This window comes from Bombina bombina, chromosome 3 (genome assembly GCF_027579735.1).
Source record: "Bombina bombina isolate aBomBom1 chromosome 3, aBomBom1.pri, whole genome shotgun sequence".
In the NCBI taxonomy this organism is placed as follows: domain Eukaryota; kingdom Metazoa; phylum Chordata; class Amphibia; order Anura; family Bombinatoridae; genus Bombina; species Bombina bombina.
The window spans coordinates 406,081,420-406,094,663 of record NC_069501.1 but is presented as its reverse complement, the minus strand read 5'-3'; the positions used below and the strand labels follow the sequence as shown (position 1 = coordinate 406,094,663).

Genomic DNA, 13,244 nt, shown 5'->3' with positions numbered 1-13,244 from the left:
ACTAACTGAGCCATGGAACTTTGTAGACTTTCATACCCCTTTAATTGCTAATGTTGATTAAGCAGCATTATGAGGAATAAGAATTTCATTTAACAGTTCTATTAAATCCCTTATAATTAAAGGGTTATTATATACCAAATTTTTCTTTGCAAAAATGTTTTGTAGATGATCCATTTGTATAGCCCATCTGGAGTGTTTTTATAAAAATGTATAGTTTTGCTTATTTGTTTAATAACATTGTGCAGATTTTCAGACTCCTAACCAAGCCCCTCAGTGTCAGAAGTAGACACGCTTTTCTACTGCCGGCTACTGTTTGTATAATCTGTCTTTTCATATGCAGGGAAGGGGGGAGTGTCTGCAATTTAGCCACTTTCCCTGATAAGCTAATCAACAGTGCTAAACTGGGAGCTTCTAAGTAAGTTTTTAAAAGGTTTTATACCAGTATCTGTGAATATTCTTCTATATAGTAGTGCCTATTACATGCAGTTATATGAAAATTGGTGTATACTGTCCCTTTAAACCCTTATTAAAAAGGGACATTAAAAAAAAAAAAAAACACAAAATTTTATTTTGTGATTTGAATACAGCAATTTTAAACAACTTTCCAACATACTTATTTTTTCTATTTTGCTTTGGTCTCTTGGTTTCCTTTGTTGAAAAAGTATACCTAGGTAGGCTCAGGAGTTGGGAGCTAGCTGCCGATTGGTGGCTGCACATATATGCCTCTTGTGATTGGCTTACTGATGTGTTCAGCTAGCTCCTAGTGGTGCATTGCTGCTTCTTCAAGAAAGGATATCAAGTTAATGAAGCAGAATTGATGATAGAAGTATACTGGAAAGTTGTTTACAAATGTATTCTCTATGAATCATGAAAGACATATTTTGGGTTTGATGTCCCTTTAAATAATATATTAGACACATTAAGACCTTAAAGGGACATAATACTCATATGCTAAATCACTTGAAACTGATGCAGTATAACTGTAAAAAGCTGACAGGAAAATATCACCTGAGCATCTCTATGTAAAAAAGGAAGATATTTTACCTCACAATCTCCTCAGCTCAGCAGAGTAAGTTCTGTGTAAAAAGTTATACTCAGTTACTGCCCAGCTGTAGATAAAAAAAAAAACAATGAAGAAATGAACAGCAGCCAATCAGCATCAGCAGTGCTGAGGTCATGAACTCTTTTGCTGTGATCTCATGAGATTTGACTTAACTCTCATGAGATTTCATTGTAAACTTCCTTATACTGAATAGGGAAATAAGATAAGAGTGCACGAGGCTCAATCCTTCAGCTGTCCTGGGACAAACATACTGATTTGTTGCTTAGAAGTCCTTTACAATGGGATGTGGCTACTGAGAAACTTTTGAGGTAAAATATCTTTCTTTTTTACATAGAGATGTTCAGGTGATATTTTCTAGTCAGCTTTTTTACAGCTATACTACACCACTTTCAAGTGTTTAAACATTTGGGTATTATGGCCCTTTAATGAATAGTTTTATTTATTAAGCGGTTGTGGATAAAAAAATAAATCTTTATCTGCATCTTGGCCTTTTATTCTGCTGACAAAATGAAACTTGATTTCCTTCTCTTGAACAAAACAGCATAAACTTTCAAGAAGGGAAAATTCTAATGACAAAAAGAGAGAAGTTGCATTTTCATTTTTATTTAAACACAGCTTTCATTTTTGTAAACATTTAAAATCACGTTTAATCCCGAAGGTTGGCTGGCATCCTCCTTTAGTAACAAAATATGCACAGATTAAAGTACCGGTTCACAAACTCAGAGCTCAGGGAATCCCTGGCAGACCAGGATTTGAGATTATCCTTACAAAAGTTTACCAAGGTATTGGTTGGCCACCTGTGTTCAGGTGCTACATATATGCAGAATTCAGTTGCATTGTGGGTCTCTATACATTAGAAACAAATGGGTTAAAGGGATATTTAACACTAAATACATTTCATGCACCTCCCTCTAATTCTGGGTGATGCTATTTTAGAAACTAACTTACACTGTAGGTATCTGAAGGATATGCAAACACACTGGAATGCAGTAAAAGCAAAATTTCAATATGGTAGTACACATCACTAGAGGTAGGTGGGGGAATAAATAAATTTTATAAGCATATTGCGTTTTATTTACTATTTAATGTTCCTTTTTTTTTTTTTTTTTTTAAAGAAGTTGTACTTTCTTTGAACTTAAAAAAAAAAAAGAAATAAAAAGCATTTAGAAAGCAAATCTTTATTAAGCAATTACATTCACTTCCATTATAAAGTCAGTCATCAAATTACCGTAACACATTAAAGGATTCTGTTCCTCCTTGAATCAAAGTGAACCAATTAAAGTGAAAGTTTTATAAAAAAAAAAAAAAAAAAAGGTCAAATCAAAAAGTCTTTTTTAAAGAATACACCCATGACTTCAATTATTTTAAAGGGACATGAAATCTAAAAAAAAAAAAATATCTTTCTTGATTCAGACATAGGATGCAACTTTCCAATTTACTTTTATTTTCATTTTTTATTTGTTCTCTTTGTATCCTTTGTTGAAAAGCAGGGGGAATGCTCAGTTGCGTGCACACGTCTTCAGCACTATATGGCAGGAGTTTTGCAAGAACATTATACATTTTCAAAAACACTATATTTGCCATGTAGTGCTCCGGTCATGCATTATGTACGCTACCTACATAGGTATCTTTTCAACAAAGAAAACCATGAGAACAAAGCAAATGTAATAATATAAGTAAAAAAAAAACATTTTTTAAATTGTATGCTCTGTCTGAATCACAAACAAAATATTTGGGGCTTTTAAATCTATCTAGCCAATAAATATGAAATTATGAAATTCACTAATCTCACAGGTAAATATAGTCTCAATTTTGCTGTAGATTTTAGAAAAGGATTGAACTAAAAGCTTTGTCGGGTTTTTTTTTTTGTTTTTTTGTTTTTTTTTTTTTAAAAAAAAAGGACAATACTGCACATGAATGCATAAGATTTTGATGTTATTACCCAGTATGCAGAAACACAATATATAACCCCACTGTAGAAAATATATACATTTTCAATACCACTTTCTTAAGTCTTAAATATCTGTATATTCCAGCATTTGCATTTTAAAATGGACATTTTACTTTGTTAATTCTATTAGTACTACATAATATTTCTAGTGTGTGCTAAAACAATTCCTTTACTATATTCCTTTAATATTCTGTATGTCAATATTATTTTAGTGGATACCAGCTCCATATCTACATAGTATAAACTGCTTACTGCCATATTGATCCCACAAAGGGTTTAAAAAAAAAACACACACAATAATATTATTATTATTATTATTATTATTATTAGGCCATTAATTACAGTACAATTGCATAATAAACATAAATAACACAAATACAATGTGGCAGCACTTACTTTCAATTGCAAATAAGTTGAATTTTTTTATAAACAAATTTCAATGTTTGCCTTCATTTCCCTGCCCTTTGTATCATGTGACAGTCATCAGCCAATCATAGACTCATACCTATATACTGTGCCTCAGTCAGTGTGCACATAAAGTATATTGGATTTTTTTTTTACCCGCACACTCTGAATCATTAAAGTTTAATTTTAACTTCCATGTCTCTTTAATATTACAAGGTTTAAGTATGTTATCTACGTATTGGTACATTCTTTACTGTTGAAGTAAGCTGAACAACATTCTGTTGCAATCTACTCTGAGATAACAGGTGTAGCCACATCCCTAAACTAGATGTCATTTTCAGACTTTAATTGGGACTTAAAGGGACATGAAACCCAAAAATGTTCTATCATACAAATAGAGAATACACTTTAAAAAAAAGTTTCTAATTGACTTATATTATCAAATTTGCTTTGTACTCTTGTTATTCTTTGTTGAAGAGATACCTAGGTAAGTAACATGCCTGCAGCACTACATGACAGGAAATAGTGCTGCCGCCTAGTGCTCTTGCTGATGTATAATATTGTAACAAAACTTCTGCCATATAGTGCTGTAGACATGTGCACACTCCTGAGTTTATCTTCTAGCTTTTCAACAAAGGATAACAAAAAAACTTAATAGAAGTACATTTGAAAATTGTATATTCTTCTACCTGAATCATGAAAGGAAAATGTTTGGTTTATTGTCCCTTTAAACCTGATATGCCCCAGCTAAGTCGACCCTGCTTGATTACAAACATCTTAGCATATGCTACAAGTAAGGCTTGTAAATACTTTCATCTTGAAGCCAAGAATATGAGATTCATAAATCAGCCCAAACTGATCACTGTCCCAACCAGTGCTCCAGAAAAGTTGACGCTTGCCTGTCAATCAACTACAGCACCAGAACATACTTACCAATCACTAACTAAGTATGTGGTCAGATTACAACCTGGGGAAAGGTACTAGTTGCATTGCAACATACAGTCACATCATACACACTCAAATCAATATACAGTCATATCCTTTGAAGATATATTCCCACTCACTAAAGGATTAAAAGGTAGGGAAATAGGGTAATAATTAGGATTGCCACCCAGTGAATACATACTGATAAGGCTAGTAATTAAAGGGTTTGAGCTAGTAAAGGTGGAGCAGAAAAATATGATGTTACATAATTATGCTAATTACTGCTGGTATCTTCACCCCCTCCAAAATGGCAACTTTAGCCTATTCAGAACTTCCATGAACAAGTGCTTAGCCAAACAGTCAAATGAGTTTCAAACACTCAGGTGTAAATGTAAGAGACACCATTTACCTCACACTAATTGACTTTTTCTTTACACAGCATGAACTTAGTGGAAATGTTAAACCATAAGGAGAGAGATCAGGTTACTGACTCAAGCACACACAAAAATACATGTATGGGATGAGAAGGCATTTGTCCGAGACAAGATCATTAATAATAGAGAAATAATTTAACACAGAGATAGTCTTACAATTTACCTGTGCTTTAAACATTTTTGGATACAAATAATTACAAATATATTTAAACACTATAGCACTAAAGACAGGCTTAAGACTTCCAGAACAGATAGCAGAAGCTTAGGAGTATATGAGACAAAACAGGTCAGCCTTTAACATCAAAAGGACAAAGATTTCAATGGTAAAAATAAATGTTAATAGGTACAGATCAACAGATTTCACAGCAAAGCAAACCTTCTGTGTTACTTTCCTTACCCCAATCTATAGGCAATAAAGTTGCTAGTTTTAAAATACAGATTAAATGTCCTGAATATAAGCATTGTTTAGACTGTTAATATAGGTTTAATATATGTTTCAATATTAGGCATAAACTAGAGGAAATTAAGCTAAGAAAAAAGAATGAAAACACAGTCTTTAATTCTGCAGCCAGTTTGCCACAAAATAAGGTAAGATATTAACTTACGTGTTAGAACATCCAATTGTTCAGATAAGCTCCTTTAAGTGCTGGGAGTAAGCTCCCCTGCACGCTCTTCCAACAATCTTAAATTTTCACTCGAACTTCTAAACTCTAATTGTACTGCTCAGGTTAGAAAGAAAGAGAATCACCTCACCTGTCCCTCCCTCCCTAACCTTCTCTCACTGGTCACAGAAGGGGCGGTTCAGGCAGAATGTTGTAGCCAATAAGCTGTGTCAAGTGTTTGACAGTAGCAACAGGAATGTTACAAGGCTTTAACTCTTTAAGTGCTAGGATAGAATGTTGACAGGGCAAACTTTTAATTGTTTTTCTTCTCTGACACTATTTCAAAAAGGAAATTTTTATTGCAGGTTTATTTTCAGACAATGTAACTTGTATTATTTATTCACACGAACATACACAAATATTTACACACAAGCTCTTCCTCTCACACGCTCACTCATTTACAAACACTCTCTCACACACACATTCTTACACACACACATATATATACACATGCATACACAAACATATTGAAACATACAAACACACACACAAACACACCACACACACAGATACATACACAAACACACACTTTCACAAACACATAATTTTATACACAGAAACACATACACACCACACACTCAAAGACATACACACACAACACATACACACACAAATACATACACAAACATAATTTCATACACAGAAACACATACACAGCACACACTCAAGCACATACACATACACACACAAATACATACACAAACATAATTTCATACACAGAAACACATACACACCACACACTCAAACACATACACACACAACACATACACACACAAATACATACACAAACATAATTTCATACACAGAAACACATACACACCACACACTCAAACACATACACACACAACACATACCCACATAAAAACATGCACAGAAACACATACACACCACACACTCATACACAACACAATACACGCACACACAAATACATCTCTCTCTGAAAGGTTTTGATTAGAACTGAAGTAGTCTAGTTTTGCAATATACATGTATACATTACCGCTGTTTTAGTAATATGTTTTACTGAGCATGCAATATACAGAACTGCACTGACAGCTCAGAGTCAGGCCCATTATGAGGAGCATTGCAAAAATGTTAGTGATCAAAATTGTAATTTCTTGTTTATATATATATACTCCTCTGTACCACCACCACTGCCATCTCAAAACAGATAATATTTGTAATCATCATGTAAATACTTTAGTTTTCACAAGAGGAGGCTGCAAAATATAAATATCAAGCATTGTAAAAAATGTTTACCCTTTTATTTTTTCAAAATTACTGAGCACAATATATCAATCAATAATCAATGAGTACCGGCACATTTTAGTTACAAAAAAAGCAATATATATATATATATATGTATAAATCTGGACCTTTGTATCAGTAAATGACAGGACGGACACGTATTTGGCATTTTATCAAACACACCAAATGAAATCCAACTGCACTTACCAAAGAAATACTTCAGCTCTCAATCAACTTCCTTCTCTGGTATAAAGGCCTAGCTCTCTGAGTACTGGCAGCGGCCCAACATAGTCCAAAGGTCTTATTTATCGTGGCTGTGCTAGAAATGTGCTTGGCGACCAGTTGCAAAAGAGCACATGCAATCTCCGTCTTGCTGTTGGTAATTCTAAATCATTATTAAAATACTTTCCCATAATATTTAAATCACACTTTATTTTTTAACTGCAGTTGTTTTTGTCTTGCAACTGCATTTTTACAATTTTAAACAACTTTCTAATTTACTTCTGTTCTCTAATTTGCCACAGGAAATGAGGCATGCAGTAATAGTAAGACGAAGCTGCGCTAGTAAAACCCTTAATGACATTAAGGGGTTTAACTAATACCTAGGCATCAATTGCTCACTGGCTGACAGGGGCTACTTCCACAGGAAAAACAAATTAATTTATTATTACTTTAATTCATTTTGAAATACTCTCAGATGAAAAAAATAAATTTTTGAGCACAGTGTCCATTTAAATGCATGTTACTCTGGCTGTACAATCTTGATCCAGTGTTTTGCAACCTGTTGAAATGATATCCCGAAACTCTTCTTGAGCCAGTTGTTAACCAACTCTGACCATAGTAGTAAGGCAAGTTTTAAAGGGACACTTAATACAGAATACTATTGAGGTTATGCCATCATGTTGATATCTACACTTCACAACATTCTAGTGGGGATGTGTAACCTAGATTTCAAAATGGTGGCACCCAGACTTAGAGGGAGGTGAATGAGTGCTTGATGTCCCTTTAAAATAAATATGTTCAGACTGTAATGTAAAATGTTTAATTATGTATTGTGAAAACGTTGCACTATACTTTATTTTTTCTGTAATTCTGAAAATTGTGGACTTTCCAATTCCTGTTTAAAGTGAAAGTGCAGACTCCAGACTTAACATGGCTATATTTCACACAATGATTGGTTGCACAGTCTTGTGACCCATTTATAACTGTCTCTAATTGGCCTCAGCAAAGAGAGAAATCTGGGTTACAACATGGTGGCAGCTATCAATGTATGAATACTAAGGGCCTGATCAAAAACTAGCTGCTATGTAGAGAAATCACTCAAAAACGTTATGGTTTATGTGAATTATATTGTAATGTAGGTATTTATATTTCACATTCAGAGCCCTGCTTAGTGAGATAACAGTTCTCAAGCTAAAATTTGCTTTTCTAAAATTCCTTGATTTACATTGCAATACTGATGAGCCTTCTTAAATAATTTCACCAGACCAGAGAGTTTTAGAGAATTAGGCCCTAAACCTTTTCACTTATATTTTAAATATTTAAACCACTAATATAACTTGCAAGTGAATATTAAATTCATGCTAATCTTTACTTAGAATACATTATTCTATCAAGCATTTATTAAGTCTATAATTTCCCATTGACTGGGTGTTGGGGATTAAATCACGCAGACATTAGAATAAAATAGTTACCAATGTTATCCTTCAGATTCTTCACACATCATCACTTACTCAAGATGAAGTAATCGCAACCACCAAATTAGACTTACAACATCACTAAACCTTACGCTTGTTTGCTCCCAAACCAATTAACCCCAATTAACCAACCAATTAATCTTCCTTCAGAGGAAGGGGAGTGTGTCCCCTAAATGTCACATTAAAATCACTTTCTTGAATTGACCAGCGATTGCCTTTCTTCTACTTCATATACACTCGTATAAACAATGCTCAATTGGTACTAAGGGGCCCAAAGTTTGCCAAGAAAATATCCCTCACACCATTATGCTACCACCGCCAGCCTGAACCATTGATACAAGGCAGGATAGATCCATGCTTTCATGTTGTTTACACTAAATTCTGACCCTACCATCTGAATGTCGCAGACCAGGCAACGTTTGTCCAATCTTCTATTGTCCAATTTTGGTGAGCCTGTGCAAATTGTAGCCTCAGTTTCCTGTTCATAGCTGACAGGAGTGGCACCCGGTGTGGTCTTCTACTGCTGTAGCCCATCTGCTTCAAGGTTTCATGTGTTGTGTGTTCAGAGATGGTATTCTGCATACCTTGGTTGTAACAAGTGGTTACTTGAGTTATTGTTGACTTTCTATCATCTCAAACCTGTCAGTTTGTTCCCCTGTTGTTTGCCTTGTGCTGCTGGCAGCCATTTTACTCACCTCTCTTCCTGACTATGGTGCATTGTGGGGGATGCTGCTCATTTCCTACACTTCCTTTTATGGCCAGACTTGTGTGCATCATCCATGTGAGACAGGATGCAGTCTCAGAATTGTGATGTCATCACTTATTATTTAAAGGCCTCTGTTCAGTATGCTTTGCCTTTGCGTTGTCTCAGACCTATTTGTGAGAGTTCCTGTGTATTACCTGGCTGCCTGAGGTCCTTCCTGGTTCCTGATCCCTGGCTTGTTCCTGACTCTGCTATTTTCCTTGTTCCTTATTCCGGCTCGTCTGACTATTCTCTTTGGCTCCTGACTCGGCTCATCTGACTACCAGCTCTAGTTTTGACTCCTGGCTTGTTATTTTACTTGTGGACTTTTTATTATTTTTTGCTATTAATAAAGCTGCGATTATTTTTGCACTTCTCGTCTCAGTCTGATTCCTGGCACCCTGACATTACACAAAGGCCATGAATCTGGAAGGTGCTAATAATCCACCTTTACCTGCCATCATTTCCAGGATGGATGAACAGGATCACTGCTTGGATCAATTTGCACTAGCCCTGCAAACCCTGCTGACTCGCACTGCACATTTGGACCAAAGTGTCCCGCAAGTTATGGCTGCTCCTGTTTCCGCTGCTGCACCTATGCCTACCAGGAGCATGTTCTGCACCTCTACCTCAGCGATATGGAGGCGATCCTATTCAGTGCAGAGGGTTTTTGAACCAGGTGGGCATTTACTTTGAGATGTTACCTCAGACGTTTCCCTCTGACAGAGCTAAGGTGGGATTTCTCATCTTGTTACTCTCTGACACAGCTCTTGCCTGGGCTAATCCCTTGTGGGAGACTAATAAACCTGTGATTTCAAATTACCCTGAATTTGTGGCCTTATTTCGAAGGGTATTTAATGTTCTGGTTCGCTCCTCCTCTGCTGCTAAACGACTCATGTCCATTCAGCAAGGTACAAGATTGGTTGCTCAGTATGCTATTGAGTTCCGTACGCTTGCCGCAGAGGTAGGTTGGAACAATGAAGCCCTTGTTGCCGCCTTCTTTCATGGGCTCTCTGATGCGATTAAAGACGAAGTTGCTGCCAGAGATTTACCAGAGGATCTCGAGGCATTGGTGTCTTTTTTTATACAAATTGACATCAGAGAGGCCCTCTTTCAAGGAGCGCTTGTGGAAGCCTCCTGTTCCGTTTTCTCCTACATGTTCGTTCTCACCCATGCCTCCCTCTCCTCCCATGCCTCCTGGTCCCGAGTCACCAGGTACTGCCGAGCCAATGCAGTTGGGATTCACGCGTCTCTCCGCGGCGGAGAGGGCCTTTAGGAGGAGGGATGGGCTCTGCCTCTATTGTGGGTTACAGGGCCACCTTTTGAAGTCTTGTCCTACACGGCCGGGAAACGCTCACACCTAAGGTCCTGTCGGGGGCAGACCTTGGGTGGTTTATCCTCATCCCCGGAACCGCTATTTCATTGACAGTGCTTTTTTATCAAAGCATTCATTCCTGTTTTGCCTCGGTCCGTTCCGCTTGCTATTGAGGCCATTGATGGCAGGCCCCTTCAGCCCGCACTCGTTACTCACAAAACTGCTCCGTTGTCCATGGCTGTTGGGGCTCTCCATTTTGAAACCCTCCAGTTCCAGGTGATAAACTCTCCGCATTTTCCGGTTGTTCTGGGTTATCCATGGCTCCAAAAGCACAATCCCAGTCTCGTCTGGCACAGGTCCGAAATTTTGTCGTGGTCCCCCGCAATGTATTTCCACTTGTCTTCAGAAACCAGTTAAAGTCTTGTGCACTTCTTCGGTATCTCAATTGCCAGAGGAGTACCAAGAGTTCCTAGACGTGTTTGACAAGGTGCGTGCCGGTACGTTGTCTCCTCACCGGTCTTACGATTGTGCCATAGACCTGCAACCCGGAGCCATTCCTCCTCGGGGCCGGGTGTACCCTCTGTCTGTTGCAGAGAATTGTGCTATGGAGGAGTATGTTGCCGATGCTCTGTCGCGGGGAATCATCTGCAAATGCAAATGCAACTCCGTTCCACGTGGGTGCAGATTCAGGATTGCCTTCATCATTCTATGCAGCGCAAAAAGTTCCAGGCTGAACGTAGGCGTCTGCCTGCACCTTCCTACCAGGTTGGTGAGAGAGTTTGGCTGTCCTGCCGCAACTTGAACCTTTGTGTGCCTTCCAATAAATTGGCTCCCCATTATGTTGGTCCTTTTCTAATACTCCGACAGGTTAATCCTGTGACCTACGCTCTTGACCTTCCTCCTGCTATGCACATCTCCAATGTTTTTCATGTCTCCCTCTTGAAACCATTGGTTTGTAATCAGTTTATCACTGTGTTGCCTCGTCCCCGTCCTATCTTTGTTGACAATCATGAGGTGTATGAGGTCAGCAGCATTATTGACTCTCATATGTCCAGGGGCTGTGTACAGTATTTGGTTTACTGGAGGGGCTACTGTCCGGAGGAGTGTTCTTGGGTTCCCTCCTCTGATGTTCATGCTCCCGCCCTCCTCCGTGCCTTCCATGCCCATTTCCCCAATAAGCCTTTTGTCCTCCCGCGGGGGAGGGGTCGTTGAGGGGAGGGTACTGTCAGGGTTTTTCCCTGTTGTTTGCCATGTGCTGCTGGCAGCCATTTCACTCACCTTTCTTCCTGACTATGGTGCATTGTGGGGGATGCTGCACATTTCCTACACTTCCTTTTATGGCCAGACTGGTGTGCATCATCCATGTAAGACAGGATGCAGTCTCAGAATTGTGATGTCATCACTTATTATTTAAAGGGCCTCTGTTCAGACTATTTGCTTTGGCTCCTGACTCGGCTCGCCTGACTACAGGCTCTGTTTTTGACTCCTGGCTTGTTATTTTACTTGTGGACTTTTTATTATTTTTTGCTATTAATAAAGGGGCCATTATTTTTGCACTTGTCATCTCAGTCTGATTCCTGGCACCCTGACAAAACCAGTCTGCTGATTCTCCTCTGACCTCCGACATCAACAAGGCATTTTCGTACTGTCACTCACTGAATAATTTCTCTTTTTCTGACCATTCTCTGAAAACCCTAGAGATGGTTGTGGGCGAAAATCCTAGTAGATCAGCAGCTTTTGAAATACTCATTCAAAAAAGGGCCTTATATATGTAGGCATATTCAACACCCATCCCTTATCACTCTGTTAAAGCTTGTGCCTAGAAATTAAGGTAGTAATCATGCAAAAATAGTTAAGTTGATGGAGAAATAGCCATTATTACATTAACTATGTGGTAAAATTTGAAAGAAGAGATGCCTCATAGGTGTTGGACTGGTATGTGTGTGTGTGTGTGTGAGAGAGAGAGAGAAAGAGAGAGAGAAAGAGAGAGAGAGAGAGAGAGTGAGAGTATGTATGCATGTGTGTGTGTGAGAATGTGTGTGTATGCAAGAGTGTGTGTGTGCATGAGAATGCGTGTGTGTATGCAAGAGTGTGTGTGGGAGAGAGAGAGAGAATGAGAGTATGTATGCGTGTGTAAGAGTGTGTGTGAGAATGTGTGTGTATGCAAGAGTATGTATGTGAAAGTGTGTGTGTGAGAATGTATGTGTATGCAAGAGTGTGTGTGTGTGAGAATGTGTATGGGAGAGTGTGTATGTGAAAGTGTGTGTGTGAGAATGTATTTGTATGCAAGAGTGTGTGTGAAAGTGTGTGTGTGTGAGAGTGTGTATGTAAAAGTGTGTGTGTGAGAATTAGGGTCGGCTCCAAGGGGGGCATTGAAAGACAATGCCCGCCTAAATGGAATGCTGTGCCCACCTCCAGTGGTGTTTTAAGGCCTAGGCCAACACATTTTGGGGGGAGGCACTTTTGCAATAGTCTAGTATGTGTATATACTTTTTTTTTTTAATTATAATTTACTCGGTCGGTCCGGCTTGCCGTCGATGTCACATGACGTCCTCCTACCAACAGCCGCCTTCCTGCAGTCTGCATGTGGCTTTAATGAGTCATGCACATGCGCACGTGATCTCCAAGGCCTGGCGGCAAATCAGGTTTGGCAAGGCTGAAGAGGACTCAAAGCCGCAGCTAGTGTACAAGCAGTGGCAGACTGAGTGAGTGTGACAGTCTCAGACCTAAGTAGCAGCACTGACTGTTGCCTGGCATGTATGGAGGATGGTCCCTGACCCTGTTGGAACAACAACATATTGTGTTG

At 38.4% G+C, this 13,244-nt stretch overlaps 1 protein-coding gene across 1 annotated transcript in view; it reads right to left on the bottom strand.

The window, feature by feature from the left end:
- Positions 1–5,523, bottom strand: part of C3H1orf116 (chromosome 3 C1orf116 homolog) — a 60,242-nt gene extending 54,719 nt beyond the window's left edge. The window contains exon 1 of the mRNA XM_053706586.1: positions 5,383–5,523. The gene's annotated coding sequence lies outside the window, so the exon portion shown is untranslated. The remainder of the gene's footprint in view (positions 1–5,382) is intronic.
- Between the last annotated feature and the right edge of the window lie 7,721 nt (positions 5,524–13,244).